The sequence below is a fragment of the Acomys minous genome, assembly GCF_964271855.1.
Source record: "Acomys minous genome assembly, chromosome: 6".
Lineage (NCBI taxonomy): Eukaryota > Metazoa > Chordata > Mammalia > Rodentia > Muridae > Acomys > Acomys minous.
Genome location: NC_140487.1, coordinates 114,879,248 through 114,896,501, shown reverse-complemented (window position 1 = coordinate 114,896,501; position 17,254 = coordinate 114,879,248).

Here is a 17,254-nt window from a genome sequence, read left to right as displayed (position 1 = left end):
TTAGTGTGGCTTATAATTTAAGCTCAGATGCTGGCAGCACATGGGAGTTGAGGAAGGAGCAGGGCTGATCCTGTGCTGTAGAAGTTACCCAGATGTAGCGCCATAGTTCTCTGGAAATCATCCAGGGTGAGATCTTTCCAACCTGATTGAGGTTGTTTTATATCAAGTGTCCCTCTACCTACTGTCCATCCCCTCTCCAGCTAGAGTGAGTCATCTCTTTGCAAATGTGTTTATTGCTGCTTTGCTAAATAATAGGTCCTTGTTGTTGGAGCACACAAACCTTAAGACAATTACTGGGAAGACCTGGCTTGACATTGTGTTGAGTCTTTTAGGGCTCATCTTAGATACCACTGCTTGCAGGATCCACCTCAAGCATCAGGCTGGATGAAGGCTTTTTTTCCTCTCCTATTGGAGTCTTCACTACACTCTTCCCCATTATTTTTTGCTTCCTACTTGACTGTGAGGCTCTGAGTAGATTTCTCTCCTGCAGCAGTGAAGTCCCCAGTATGCATATGATCAACAAAGATGTTAAGGAAGCTTGCTGGCATCTCAGGGTCTTTCTTACCAGCACAGGTGATAATGCCATTTTCAAAGGTAAACTCATAGTTCAGAAATATTGGGTCACATCCCTGTTTCTCCAGATCGTAGTAGCAACAGTCATGAACAAAGCAGCACCTGTTTGGGAACAAGTTCTCTTGAGGTTGCCTTCTCACAGCCCTAGAGTCCTGGTACCCAGCATTTCCCTTGATTTTTGACCTTGACCTTGAGCAGTGAGACTTAAGAAGTTTGGAGTAGTCCAGAGGAGAGTTCTCAATGTGTTGACTTTTGCTGCCTCAAATTGACCATGACACTGCAGCCTAGTGGACAGTCTCTGACATACTCTCCCCTCAGTTAGATTTACAGAGGATAGGGATGGGCTCACCTATCTGTCGCATCTTTAGGGGATCCATTGCCACCATAGCCACAGTAGCAACCATAAGATTTATAGCTAGGCCAATAAAGCTTTCTCGTTGTCATCTGGACCATTTTAGCAAAATTCATGAGGCTCCCATGGATCTGCATTGGAACTGAAAGGAAATAGAGAAGTAGCCTGGTAAAGTGTATCCAAGACAGTGCCACATCTCTGAAATGCATCCCTTTTCTAACTTCTTGCCCTAAGAGTCTCTTCTTTTCTCCTCCCACCAAGAGTCAGGGATAGGGCAACAGGAAGAAAAGCTATGGGTTAGGGTGGCACCCTCCTCAGGTTACCTGCTTAGTTCAGGGTCAACTCTTACCAAATGTCATGATCATGGCTGCAAGCAGCAGGAAGAGCTTCATGCTGTCAGCTCTGTGAAGGATGTACAGAGGGACAGGCCTGGGCATTTCTTCCCAGGCTGTCTCAGCATCTCTCTTCCCTATTACCTGATGTGCTTTCATACTCAGCAACCCAGAGTACAGAAATGCACTTCCATTGAGTGCACACAGAGTCTTTCCAATGGTGTATCACACTTGTCATGTCCTCTCCCTTCAGGTCTGTGGAATTGGTCCTCATACAGGAATGATATAGTAATAGGAACACCTCTTTCATTCCTCCTAAAAAACTGGACTCACTTCACATAATCAGAAGGCAATGACTCCCATCACTAGATACTGCACATAGATCACCATATTAGATTCAAGGCTTGGAAATCCCATTTATGAATTTTGATCATCAAAGTTCTGCTCCCAATAAAACTACACATTCTCTTTGCAAGTCTTTCTAAGCCTTTAACAATAACATGTGCTGTCACATACTCTCAAATTCTCACTGTGCACCTTCATGAACACACACAATACACTTGCCCATGAATACTGTTTGATACATGTTTACCTGATGAGATCACATCCACAGACACACAAACATATGAACACACATTGGCCTGCACAATCCCTCTAATGCAGGAAAAGATCAGGAGTTTCTGGGCATTTACCTCTCAGATGCTGTTGCAGTTGCTTGTTCAAGGGCCTGTCTTGTTTTCCCTGAACTCCAACTGTCCTTAAATAGATGTTCTTTCCTACAAGGTTGGGCGTTGGTGAATCAAAGGGTGTGGTGGTGGGAGTGGTAAAATCGTCGACTCACAAATGAGTGTATCCAATACCTTGGATAGGTAATTCCCCTTTCTTCTACTTAGCAGCTGGCTGAACAGCACTGAAGGCTGGAAAAATCCTTCATCACATATGTTGACACCATAATAAATTTCAGCTGCTATTGAAATCCCCCTCAGCTACTGGAAAACCAGGCTTAGGTTTTGCCTGCGGAAATTTCCATAACACAATCTCTGTGTTACCACCCATCACCACCCAGCAGCTAATTCCAAGGGTGCACTCAGATTGTGCAGAATGAGAGAGGTAAAGTGTGTGGATACCTGCAGTGTTCCTTCCTTCTGATAAGCTGGAACATCTGGAAACAGGAAAGAGAATGGTCATTCTGCATGGTTTACTCATTTCACCCATCAGCCATTCATTTGACAATGGAAGGGACACTCTAAGCCTTTGTGAAGATCCAACGTTGTACAACCCCCTTGGGAGGTGATGAGGAGTAGTTCTTGGGGCTCCCATTGTCTTGTCTAGCATGAGCAGCAGTTTATTAGTGTGATTCTCTGTTGCCCCAAAGGCCAGCACCTCTATATTTTCTTCTTCATCTTCATTCTTCTTCTCCTCCTCCTCCTCCAACTTGTCCCCCTTTGGTTTTTCATGACCCTCAGAGAGTACAATCGGATTCTGGGTGCTTTCTCAAGGTGAGCTGATTGTGTTACTAGGGGAATTACCCTGTTTACACTGACTTGTGGTTTTTCTGGAATCTGGGTTGAACCTTTGACCAGGTTTAACAGAAAATGGAGTTTCTTCTTTGCCTAGTCCTTACATTTTTCCCTCTCCTAGCAACTAGAGAAGCTCCATAGTTTGCTTATGTATTCTTTGCCTTTCGAAATGGCCTAGGTCCACTTTTCATTTGGGCTGACAATAGACTTTGTTAACCATCACTTTGATAATACCTAGTCTCTCTTTTATGGATGTATTAGCTTATTTAGGATAGGCCAAAGGATGGGAAGGGGAAGCAAAATGAACAAAAACTCAACCAAGGAAACTAAAGTGTTCATCCATGGAGAAAAGTTGAATCATGATTCAATATATGTGGTCTTGGACAAACATAATGTAAAGTCTATTTTAAAAGGTGCACAAAGAATGACTGGGAGTAACAGAACTAGGGGGCCATATGTCCCTCATCCCAGAGTCTTTTTTTTTGGCATAGCATTTCACCCTATTAAGTGGGATAATAAACATTGTGATCTCTTGTACAGCTTATTCTACCTGGCAGTAGAATATTGTTACCAGGGTCCCAGGAAAGCTGAAAAGCTAGTCAAAGGCTGTGTAATGGAGAAATTTATCAAAAGCATCTGTTTATCCCATTTAGTTAAAGAGAAAGGGAGCAGTCATATTTGCAGGACTAGTTTACATCAGCTTCTCGCAGGTCCAGATCTCAGCAGCTTGCAATCTGTAGGTGATCTCTGGGTGAAGCCTGTTAGCCAAGTAAAAGACTGCTGAGACAAATATAGAGTAGGGACAAAAATTTAAATTGCGTCTGTAAGACAGCCAGAGTAGTATTATGTCTTTCAGACCCAACAAAACTGTGAAAAATATTTTTCAGTCCAGAAATCTTGATGTACAGATTGGATAGACTTACTTTTTAGCATAATGAGAAGCAAACTTAAGTCTATAATGAGAAGACAACCAAAAGCAAAATAAAATCTTGAGTTTGTGAATAAATAATAAGCAGTAAATGCTTCATCAGCTTATCTTAACTCTATTGGTCTCATTTTATATGACTAATATAAGGTACAACTTGTACCTTAAAACTTTTCTTAAGATTCTCTAACTTTCAAATTTTCCACTTACATTTAAACATTTTCTAAGACCCTCAAAAACTTGTTTTATGACTTGTATTTACCAACTATTAAATACTTGCTTAGACTTTTTAGCATTTGGAAAACACTTAGACTATCTAATACTGTAGGTCCTTATGAATCAAACTTTTATATTATCAAACTTTATAAAATTTTACATTTTTTAATCCAGTTCCTCACCAAGTGACAAGGCAGTTGGAGAAAGTCAAGACTTGTTGCCATTTTAAAAAAGAGAACAGACCTAGAACCTAGTAGTTTAAACTAGCTAATGAATTGACTAATGAACTAACAGTGGATCTAACTGTCATCTAGTTGTCAAGCTGCTATTAGCTTAGACATCAATGTGATCAGAGACCTGAGAATGAAAATTTGTAACATAGATGAATTTATATATCAGTCAAAATGACAGAGATGATTAACCAGTCTATCACCTTGACAGTGATCTTATGCAGGCTCCTGTAGTTTCCAGGTATCATGGGGAGAGGTAGTCTGGGCATCAGGCACGGAAGACAAGAGACTATTTCTGTGGAAGAAGTACATGCGAGAAACTGGACTTACCTCATTTTCAGCAGTGTGAGACAATAACTCTTCAGATGTCCACCTTTTTTTTGTCTACCATACATGTTGGGCCTAGCAGCAGGTGAAACATTGGGGCAGTTTTACCTGGTGGTTGTAATACTACAACTGATCATTGAAGTCATGTGCCAGGCCAAAATCCTTGGAGACCTTAGGTAATTACTGTTAAATGTGGGAATCTCTGTCATAATTAGTTTAAGTATTTTTATGCCATATTCATCAGATCTCTGACAAGCTTGAGGGCCAGTATACATGAGGTCAATCCTTGTCTGTGTTTCTCTGTCTACATCCTACAAACATAAGACTGGATGTTGTGATTATATTGTAAAAGTTGCAAGTTTTTTTAATTGCTTGAAAAAGTCCTTTTCCTACCCATAAAACTTTGAGAAACTGTTTTATGTGTTTTCTGATATTGCTCAAGGATGTACGAATAGCTTTTTTCCCCTGGTTCAGTTGGTGTCTGGTAAGCTTCTTGATTCCTCTTTCTGAATAACTGCCTCTCAACTATCTTTTTTTCCATGATAGTTGGGCATAACCTATTTTCTTAAATCTTCTCTAATTTGACACTTTTTAAAGAGTGAAATCAAAGAGTATAACCATAATTTTTACAAGTTAAAACCAGATTTTTAATAGTGTAAACAATTGTATATTTCTAAAGTTAATATATTTCTACTGAAAAATATCCTTACAATTATCCATTTTAAAATCTGTAATATAATAGTCTGTTAATTTGAATCAACTTTTATAACCTTAAAGTTTTACTATCACATAAAGAATATTTTGAAGTAGGAGTCAATCACATAATATGTGTTTTAGAAAATGCCCATGCACACATATATATTCAAATTAGAGTTTGAACTTATATTGAAACATCATACTCAATGAGCAATTTACAAACCCTTAGATAAGAGTTTTGAGATATATACTGGAGGTGCACATTTGAAATCTTTATTAAAGAAACATTGTTTCAAATTTTATGTCTTGTGCAAGTTGAGACCTGTTTCCTAAGTTGTCTCATTTCCTTTGCTGTTTAGAATGGCTCCAGCCTTAAATTACAAGCTAAAGTTAACGATTTATACATATGTTAAAATTTTTTAACCATATTCAATAACCAATAATTTATAACTAAGATGTACAATATATAGTAAATTTAGACATTTAAAACCAATTAGAAGCAGACATGTAGTAAAACAGACAAAATTTTTAAAAACGTTTTTAGCTGTAGTTTCAATAGAGGAGCATATTGCTATCTGCCTCATATTACTGTTATCATTAACTTTGTTCTTTTATAACATAATTCTAAATGGATATTACAGTTAAGTATTAAATACTAAAGGCAGAATTTGTTAAAGATAATAGAGAAACGTGGACTATCTAAGTTTGGCATCCTGCCTAGGATGTTTCTGCACACAAGCCCCTGTTAGTAAATGGCGGCCCCTATAGTGAACGTTATGCAGAGCCCATTGTCAAGAAGTCCAACAACTGCTAGAACTGAAAAGTATTTGATTGGTGACTTCATCTGTTTATCTCTTACCACCGAGCTTCTGGAAAGACCGACCACATTAGGTCCCATTGCTCAGCCACCTATTCCTACCCATTGTGGGTAGTGCCCCTATACCCATCATGGTGAGTCTTCTTGGATTTCTGGAGTTCAGCGCACATCTACGGGGTTCAGGTATTGCTGGGCTTGGTGCCACTTTGATCTAAGAAGGAGACTCTCAATCTCGCTCCAAGGACAGAGCTAGTTTATCTGCTTTTGCTGCTTTTTTTCTTAGAAATTTTGAAATGAGATAGAATTAACATTCAGGAAATGAATCTTGGCCCTTGTTTAGAATACAATATATAAACAGCATTAAAATAAGTGAACTAATTTCCTTAAAAGTGTCCATTATAAGGCAAAAGGGGGTTGTTACAGTCTGTCATTAACATTGGTGGGGGGAGTTCATCTGTCCCATCATTTGTCCAAGTCTCAATCAGAAAAAGAGCAAAGGAAGACATGAACACCAGAGAAAGACAATAATAACAGTACCAGCACACCCAAGATCCGATCTAATGCAAAACTGAAAATGAGACACCATCCCAATGCTGTGCCATGGGAGCAATCTCCTTTCCAACACATGAACCTGAGGTTCTTCACATAGGGGCACTATGTCCCCACCCATGGAATCTGGAACATCTTCCATACTCCTTGGATTTCCAACATTAAGCATGTACACACACTAGACATGACCACTAGATATACATAATTGTCTTGAGAGAGCAAAATAAAAGTAACACTGAGAGCCAGAAATACAAAACCAAACAAATAACTGTCGGATACAACACCCATTGGGTCAGGAGTATAGGGGGTTCCTTGCCAATGTACCATATGTTTTGCCCAAATCATGAGAGATCAACAAATAAAACCACCCAAGAGATAAACACAAATGCAATTGCAAAGGAAGTCTTAATTGCAGGCTCCATCCAGGTCCACACCTCCTATGCACTGATACAGCAGATGCAGGGAAGCGGCCCTAAGTCTAAATTCAGAGGGGTTTTTAATAGATTTTAGTCAAATAAATGGGTTTTTCAGTATATGATTGGACAGAAAAACTGAAAACAGGGAGTGATAAGCCTTGGTGATTGGTGGCTGGGTAACCGTTGCAGGGGCAAGTTGACCTATATGAAAGACTGGTTAAAACAATCATGCCAGACCTCAAAGGACTAAGAATGTATCTCAGGGGCATTACAAACTCAGTCGTGGTCCTCCTAATTAGTAGGTGTCATGTGCCAGGCTACATACTGGCTAGCTGCACCAGCAGAGTACATGTAGACTCTGGGTATTTTCTCAATGACAGCTGATTGTGTTCCTGGGGGAATTTTTCTATTCAGACTGCCTTGTAATTTTTCCTGGGTCTGGGTTTAGCCCTTTGGCCAACTTGAACATGAAATGGAGTTTCTTTTACAAAAAGAAGTTTTTCTGGTTCTTGCCCTGGGATGCTGGGACATGGAATGAAGGACAATGATTCTGGAATATTCTGCTACACTCAGAGAACCCAGTATGAGTATGAGGACAAATATTTTTTTCTTAATCTATTGATAAATAAGGTTGGTAATGATTGTGGTTTAAACTGTGAATCATTCAGGTAGATATCAGCCAAAAAAGTGAAATTTATTCATATGCTAAATGCAGATTTTCAGCCACCTGAAAATGGCAATGCATGCATTTAATGACAACACTGAGGAGACAGAGGCAGGCGTATCTCTGAGTTCAAAACCAGCCTGGACAATAGACCAAGTTCCATGACATGCAAGGCTGCATAGAGAAACCCTTTTTTGAAAACCCAAGATTATTTTTAAAAAGCAGATATTCTTCTAATATGTTAAGTGTTGAATGGTATTCTCTTTCATAACCTCTTTTCCTTTTCATATCTTGGAGCCTTAGAATATGACATTATTGGGAAGTATGGTCATTACAAATCCTAATAGTTAAGATACTTAAGATGAGGTCAATAGAACCCACACCCTAATACACAAAATGGAAAGGTCAGTTCAAGAGGTGATCATACTGTGATATTTCTACTACACAAGGAGTCCAAGATTACACAAACTACAGTCAGAGAGTCCTGGACTGACTCTCAGCAGTCACAAGGATGCGACCATCAGGCTACCTCTTTTCTCTATCTTAGAGCCTTAAGCCAATTAAGATCTTGTACTTACCATGAGGGAATGTGATTAGCACTCCAGGGTGTGTAGCCTGGGGAGTTTTCTTCCCTACTTAGACCTTACACTCAGGTCAGACTTGTTTCTTGGCTTTGCTATGGGACAAGTGTCAGAACAAGGCAGCAGAAAGCAGAGCTCATTAAAGGACTTTTAGAGCATTAGCCCTAAGTACAGAGCTTACTAGAGAGGTATCCAGGGGAGGAGTGAGACATCCACAGTGTGAGTGCAGGCTTCTGAAGTGAGAGTCAAATCTTGTTCCCCTTCATTCTGTTAATTCACAGCAAATTGAGGGGATAAAGAATTTTCCTTTATGAATAAAGTGGTAAAATGGATTTATGAGACATTTTGCCAGGAATAAGAAGTGAAAAAAAAAAACCAAATCATAGTTAGACATCATTTTGGCCGTAAGTAGGCATGGCTTAGTTTAGCTTTAAATTTTTTCAGTTGAGATGTCTTTAGGGAAACCACCATGATCTCCAAGGGAAGGGATGACATTGTCTGTGGTGAATGGAGCATCCTGGCTATGATAACAGGAAAGACAAACCAATCAGACTTCATTGTGAAGAGTGTTCTTCTCATATCAACCCACTTTTTGCTTTTTCTATCTCACCTTGCTTAGACTACATATTTGCAGGAGCTTTGCTCTTATCAGGAAGCCAGAGTGAATACTTACCTAGCAGGAAACATCATAAAAGTGGTTTTCCCAGGGTGATTCCTTCCCATTCCACTCTGCATTGACTGAGCCTTCGCATAAGATGCAGAACAGGTATGTTGTAAGATACAATCAATTTATGATTTAAAAAAAAACTTCACAAATTATATATGAAAAAAGAATACACTTCAAAATCCTAAAGATTATATTTGGAAAGATCATTGCCAACATGTTGACCATGGGAAACTAGACTTCTAAGACAAGGAGTTGTCACTCATAATGAGGTAGAGTAGAAAGAAAATTGAGGAGATGGGAGAGGGAGAGGAAGCCCTTTTTCCTGAGATGTGGTTGGTTCGTTTTTCATGATGGCAGGATCAGGAAGTTCCACGCACCTCTGATAAACTCCAGAAATGCCCTTGAAGACCATGTGTGCTTTCCTTAAGTCATATCAAATTTAAAAAACCATCAAAGATAGTAAGTAAACTAAGTTAATGTGCCTACCCAGCCTCAGGATACCTGTAACCGACATTGGGCACTTCTTAAACCCCACCCAACCCCTCATAAATCTACTTTACACCTTTGTCTATTAAATAGAAACAAACAACTCTTTAATCTTTAACTCATTGTGACTGACATCCTCGAAGTGATGAGACTAGAAAGCTATGGAACATATGTGCAGCCATTGCCTAGATTGGGGCACCTCTCTTTTGAAAAACTGCCTGCCTGTACCCTAAGCACCACTCAGAGCTTTAAATCTATTTCAAACTCTAACTCCTCTGCCATGAAATTCTTTTCCATTATGTAGCCAGGAATATGGTTGTACCTGAGTGGAACTCACTGAGGGGTAAAGGAAAGCTTCAGGCTACAGGCGGCCATGTGGATCCATTTACTTTATATGATGACATATGTATTAGTGTAACAAAAGACAAAAGGCCGTGCTCTACCATCCCCAGCTGGATACACTAGGCTGCCATTCCCAGGCCATAACTGTGAGATATAAGTAATAGTGCAAATTAGGGAGAGGGGGAAAAGAACATGGAGGCAAAAGAGGGAGAGGGACAATGAAGGGAAGAGGGAGATGCTGAAAGGGGGAGAGGGAGAAGTGGAGGGAGAGAGACAGAGACAGAGAAACAGTTGGAGAGAGAGAGAGAGAGAGAGAGAGAGAGAGAGAGAGAGAGAGAGAGAGAGAGAGAGTATTAAGGATTTAGATAGCCGCTTCCAGTCCTTGGCTCCAGTGATCTCCATTTTGTTCACTACCTATTCTTTTCTTCTTCGTTTATTGAAATAATTTTTATATGGTTTCAGATACTTTCAGTCCAATTAAACTTTTTGATTGTAATATTATTTCTTTATTCATTGACTTAGAGCTGAAGAACAATCCCAGCCCTTTACTTGTCAGGCTTGTCCTTCTCTCCACACTTTAGCTCTTAATCCTTCAGGCTGGTAGCCTTGCGATGTGGGGCTCTTTCTATATACACTTTCACTTTTAAACTTCCAGGTTGGTAGCCTTGCTATTTGTACCTCTGTCATAGCTTCACTGTCTACATATAATATAGGTCTGTATGCAGCTTAACTCCCAGGGGCTGCTTGCCTCAGAAGAAAAAGAGAGAAATCAGTGAATTGAACCCTGATCTTTCAGATTCACATTCTGTAGGCTTATCAAATGCACTATCCAGTGTTCTGGTTTTCTGCCATCAAAACAGGTCTCTGGCTAAAAATGGCACTGCTTAACAGCAGAGGGTCTTAATGATAACATTTTAAGTCAGAGTACAAGTGGCCCGCACACCTGACACTTTCTACACCTGACACTTTCTTACTATAAATAAGAAGAGTTGTAAAAAAAGGGAAACTGTAGTTCCTTTAAACTTAATGGCTTAGCAGTGAACAGCTGCTTGTTGAAAGTTAGAGTCCCAATGAAAAAGGCAAATGAAACACTCCAGACAGTTTACCACTTACCAAATAGATCTTTATGAACCTAACACACAGAAAGACACATATGCACACAGTCACTCAATAGATGAAACAAAGCAGCTTCCAAAATGTTGTGTCATGGCCCATAAGACACATCCATCAGGGTTCACCTGAAAGAGGGAGTGACGATTAAAAGTAGGGTACAGAGATGCGAGAAATAAAAAATTAAGTTTAAAAATTCTGATCAAGATTCACTTTAAAGCCAACTAGTAAGAATAGAGAGAGAACAAGGTCAACAGGATCTATTCTAATCTCACTCACACTAACCACCAGGCAAGAATACAATAGCCTGAATCAATCCTTGTAAAAATTCCTAGTTCTCTGGGTAATTCCCTAACTGGTTCCAAGCTGGGATTTCCCTGCCTATTTCAAATGTAAATAGTCCAACGATAGCCTAGAACACAAGACCTTGTGAGTCAAAGGTCAGCAACTCGAAGATCACAGCATGCAGCCTAAGCACAAGATTTATGACATGGCCGAATTTAGCATGGCTCCCCACACCATTCATCCACATATATGTAAACATGCAGATGTAATTACAAATATGTACATATATAAATCCATATAGACGATATATACAGACAACTAGATGTATAAACAGAAAGATACATTTTGGTATGGAGGGGGTAGCCTCAACAACTGTTTAACTCTGCATTGTATTTTCATATGATCTAATAAAGAGGTTCTCTATGTATGGAAAAATGACCTCATTCAAAAAGATATGCCTCATGCTCATGATGAGTTCAAAGCAGAAGTATTATCTTTTTCTTATTCCTAATGTAAGTTATACGTTGAAAGCAATTTTTATGTCAAGGTTTTTGTTAGAATTGGTTGTCTGTCTTGTCTTGTATAGCTAAGCATTTGTTTCTATATTCATATAGTCTTTCTTATCAGGCTGTACACCTGAGCCATATGTGTGAACTAAGCTACAGGGAATATATCCCCTTGATTATTCATTTGTTCCAGTCTTGTTTTCTCTCTTCCTGTATTTCAAGTGCTTGACATATGGAGGTTCACAGACGGCCTAGTATTTTTTCTATACTGCAGGAAGGCATTTCAAATCCTTTAATCAAATCAGAATTTCTTTAAAACCATCACCAGGGATTATGAAATCACCAATTCATTTATACAACACTATGCCATTAAAATGCATCTTTAAAATAATCTTCAAAAAATCTTCCCAACAGAGTGAAGCAATAGGGAGTGAGGGTCTTGACCATGCCAGATACACGAAACAAGCATGGAAAGGCTGTACAGCAACAATAAACAGTCTTGAGGCAAAAACCTTGGGGCCTTGCCTAAAACAGCTATACACCCATTTGATAGCCCTGCAAACCTCAGTGGGCTGTGTCCAGGAAGCTCAGTTGCTTGCTTCTGCCCCTATCTATCCTATTCTACCAAGTCCTCTCATACTGTCCAAAGTTTTCCTAAATCACTTTCTTATAATAGCTTATATATATATATCAACCTATACATATGTCTTTATCTCTTAAAAAACTGAAACTTAACTGTAGTAATGCTATGGCTTTCTAGTCTGCAACCCTATCAGAGACTTAAGAAAAAAATATTATCTAATATAAAGGAAGTTCTGACAAGCCGATTCTAAATTTATAGACATAACAAGACAGTAGACTGCCTGGAAAGTCATCAGAGGTTTTTCTGTATCATGGGGGCATCCAGTCTTCAGCCTAGCAGCCCAGAGTATCTGACAGACTTTTCTGTGAAGCAGGAATTTTGAAGAACTGTCCCATCTAGTCTCTGCAAAGCTGGATAGACAATTCCCCATGGTCATACTTGATCACAGTTTGTACAGTCAGTCTGCTATCAGCATTAAATGCAAGAACAGTTTTTGGTCCAGTGGCTATTTTGTCACATTTGTTTCCTTTATATCCATCCTCTTCATTGAACTAGATTGGAGGTGCTGGCAGGAGCAGATTTGTCTGTCAAAAAAGTCCTTTGTTACTAAATGCCACATTCTGTAGATCTCTGAAGTGTTTGAAGATTATCTATTTACTATAGTGCAAAATTCTATCTTTCTGTCTATCTATCGATCTATCTATCTATTTATCTATCAATCTATCTATTTATCTATCTATCTATCATCTACCTAGCCAAGTACCTACCAATGTATTGACCAGTTGACTTATGTTTCTATCTCAGTATATCTAAGTAAGCAAACATTGCTTATTGCTGGCTATGTACTATTTGCTTAACCTTGAAAACATATACAATAGAGCAAATAAAGCTTATTCTGTAATTAACTAAACAGTATGTAACAAGACTACAGGTAAAATGTATAGGTGACTAACCCCTAACTTATATTTCCAACCATCCTGAACAGTTTGCAATAGTTAACTTTCATAAGACTAGAATGTTATATCATGATTTCAAATGAGTTGCCTATGTACAATACATTAAGCAAAAGCTGGACAAAATCTTAAGTTTCTATCGATGTACAATACCAGTGTAAAGTATTTGAGGATAGTAGATTCAATAATATATCATTTATTCTATAATTCTATATCCCCCTTTTATCATTCCCTTTTCCCTGCTTTCCCCTAATATTGGATAGAGTAGAAAGATAAGAGAACTACAAGGCTAGAGGTGAGAAAGAAATAAATCCCTAAATGTAACCTCTACTGACTTATAACCAATGCCCCCAACCAATAACAAACATTTAACCCAACCACAAACAGCCACCCTACCTGTGATGAATCAAGATGGCATGTTCTTCAAATTTCTTTTTGCTGTCCTGGAATAAAAGCATCTTTTGGGTACTGTTAGAAAATTAAGATATTTGCCAACTGCTGGAAAAACTCTGTCTAGTTTTTGCAGCTTGATTTTTTGGAGTAGACCTGTTTTGATTGGGAGCCTAGTCTTTAATGGCTGAGACGTTTTCCAAACTGAGCTACCACTCTTTCCCACTTTCATTATTGTACTTCTTTTTTAAACATACACATTTATATCTGTTCAAATCAATCAGAGAACCTGGTATGGGTAAGAAGTGAAATATTTTTATAGTAAACTACTGATAAATGAGATTGGTAAACACTGTAGTTCATACTGTGAGTCATTCAAGCAGATGTCTACCTGTAAAATTCAAATTTGCTTCATTTGGTAAAATGCAGATTTTTCAGCCACTGGGAGGTGGTGGTGCAAGGCTCCCAAAAATCAGGAGACAGGGGAAGGTGGATCTTTGAGTTCAAGGCAAACCTAGACTACCTAGAAAGTTCCAGGACATTCAGGGCTACACAAAGAAATCATATCTTGAAAAATCAAGATATTTTTAAAAGGCAGATTTTCTTTGTGTATTTTATTGGTTGAATTGTATCCCCCTTTCCTGATCTCATTTCCTGTTCATGTCTTGAGCCTTAGAATATAACCTTATTCTAATACTAAAGGCAAGGTCACTGGAACCCTAAACTTAATACACAAAAGGGAAATGTGGGTTCAGAGAAGAAGTCAGAGGGTTTTATTTCTATTACCCAAGGAGTCCAAGATGTCAGAGTCCTGGACAGACTCTGAGCCCTTACAAGGATCCAACCATCTGGCCACCTATTGTCTCCACCTCAGAGCCTCAACTCAATTAAGATCTCCTACTTACATTGAGTGGATGGGGTCAGCACTCCAGGAAGTGTAGCATAGGGAGAATTGCCTATAGGATGCTGCTGTAGTTGCTTTTTCAAGTGCCTGTCTTCTTTTTTCTGAACTCTCACTGTCCTTTAATAGTTATTTCCTCACTAATTCCATGGGTTTGCACCATAATAAATTTCAGCTGATATTGAATCCTCCCTCAGCTGTTGAGAAACCGGGTTCAACCACTGCCTGGGGAACTTTCCAAAAGCCCATCTGGGTATGGCCGCCATTCTCCTCCCAGTAGCCAGTTCCAAGAGTGGCGAAGGCTGTGAGCAATGGAGGGAGGGAGAGTGTTTGTCCACATACAGTGTTCTTATTTTCTTTATAAGCTGTGACATCTGGAAATAGGAAAGGGAATGTCGATTCTGCCTTGTTTGTTCTTTTCATCCATCAGTCATTCATTTGACCACAGAAGGACATTCTAAGTCTCGGTTAAGTTCCAAAGATGCTCAACCTTCTTGGGAAGCGAAGAAGAGGAGTTCTTGCATGAGGTGGATTCTCTCTCGCCCTGAATGCCAGCAGAACCATATTCTGTTCTCTGTTTTCATTCTCCTACTCCTCTTCCCAACTCCTGTCTTTTTGGTTTTCTGAGAGCAGTAGAGTGTACATTTGGACTCTGGGTGGTTTCTCTAGATGATTTGTTTGTGTTTTTAGGGGAATTATTCTGTTTAGACTACTTTGTGGTTTTCCTAGAATCTGGGTTCAGCCTTTTGCCAGGTTTATGACAAAATGGAATTTCTTTTCTGTCTGGTCCTTACATTTCCCTCTCTCTTAGTGATGAGAAAGCTCAATCCTGGGGGTTTATGTTCTTTGCATATCACAACTGTCCAGATTCATGTTTTGTATGGTCTGATAATAGACTTTGTGAAGCATAAGTTGGATGAAAGTTAGTCTTTCTTTTATTAATTGTGTTCGCCTGTTTAGGATACAAGGACTGAAAATAAGAAGGAGAAACAAAATGAACAAGGATCAGAATCATGGATATTTAAGAGGTCAGCCTTGGAGACAAGCTGAACCATAATTCAAGCCATTATTAACATGGGCTTGAACAAGCAAAATATAAAGTCTCTTTTGAGAGGGGCACAAAGCATCACTGGTGCCGGAGTTCAGCTCCAGATTAGGTTTGGCCAATGAAGAAGGGTTTAAGAGCAACGAGGGAAGGAAGAATCAGACTTGGGACACCATTCAATTCTTTTGATGAGAGATGGGACACAGCGGAAGCCTTGATGGCTTTACCTACTCTGACAACTTATGTCTCTTGTAAGCTTTATTTATACACAAAATTATTTCCTTAAAATCTTTCATCATTGATTACACAGCTTGAAATCTTTTTGGTTACATAAGTATATAGGAACAAAGAAAACAAAGTAAGCAAACAGCAAATTTCCTGAGAACTAAAAATTAACTTTTAGGACAAAAATCTAAAAACTTCCTACTTATGATTGGTATCATAAAGCCTTGCAGTTACAAAAGGCATTAACCAAAGTAACTCTATTAGATTTTTGTTTTGATTTGGCATATGATTAATAGATCAAAGATTAATCCCTCCACCTGGTACCCTAAACTTGTCTTCTTGACCCTTAATTAATCCTTTCTTTTCCTTATTTTAGGTATCTTTTAAAAATATTAACTGGCCTTTTTTTTTTAACTTAAAAGCAGCTGGTCCCTTTGTCTTTCTAGAACATCAGGAAAGTCCTGGATTGTCAAGGTTACTCAGAAGGGCAGGTAGTTCACTGAGATAACATGCCTGTCTTCGTGACTTTGTTTTGAACTTCTTTATCAACACAATTTCTATCTTTACTGTAGTTTTGTAAACAATAGAAAACTATTAGAACTTTAAGACTGTTTCCAATGTCTTCCTTTAACCTCATCATAAACTTTTACTTCAATGCAATTTCCTTTTTAATATGTTATTAATATATTCATATTACATCTCATTTGTTAGCCCATCCCTTGTAACTTCCCATTCCTCCCCCCCTCCTACTTTCCCCCTACACCCCTCTCCTATGTCTGTGAATAAGGGGGACCTACTCCCCATGTATATGCTCATAAGGTATCGGATCTCTCCTTGGTGGCCTGTTATCCTTTCTATGAGTGCAACCAGGCCTCCCCAAAAAGGAGATATGGTCAAAAATTGAGCACCAGAGTTTGTATGAAAGTCAGGACTTCCTCACCACTCAACGATGGGGACTATCCTGTCCATTACTAGGACTGGGTAGAGGTTCGAAGTTTATTGGCTATATTTTCCTTGGCTTGTGTCATAGTTTGAGCAGGACCCCAGGACCCAGATCTACCCATCATAATGTTCTTCTTGTAGTTTTCCAAGACCCTCTGGATCCTTCTATTTCCCCATTCCCCCATGCTTCTCTCACCTAAAGTCCCAATAGAATGTCCTCCCTTCTGACCCACTTTCCTAGTAAGTAAAGTCTTTCATGGGACATGCCCCTTGGGCTAGTGTCTCGATATAAGTGAGTATATACCATTTGTCTCTTTTTGCTTCTGAGTGAACTCACTCATTATGATTAATTTCTAGTTCAATCCATTTGCCCACATATTTCGGGAATCTTTATTATAATCCAGTGAAGGAAATTTAGAATTTTAAAATTGTTTTCTTTTGCTTCTAGGTAAGCACCAATGTCTGTTGAGAATGGCATGGTCAGGATCTCTTTGCTTTCTAAACTAGTTCCTTGTTTCCACAGCTGAGTATGAAGACCTAATGATTTTGACTATAGGTTGTCAGCCTTCAAAGTTCCTCTAAAATTTTCTTCTTTATCAATTCTTCTGAAATCCTCTAAAC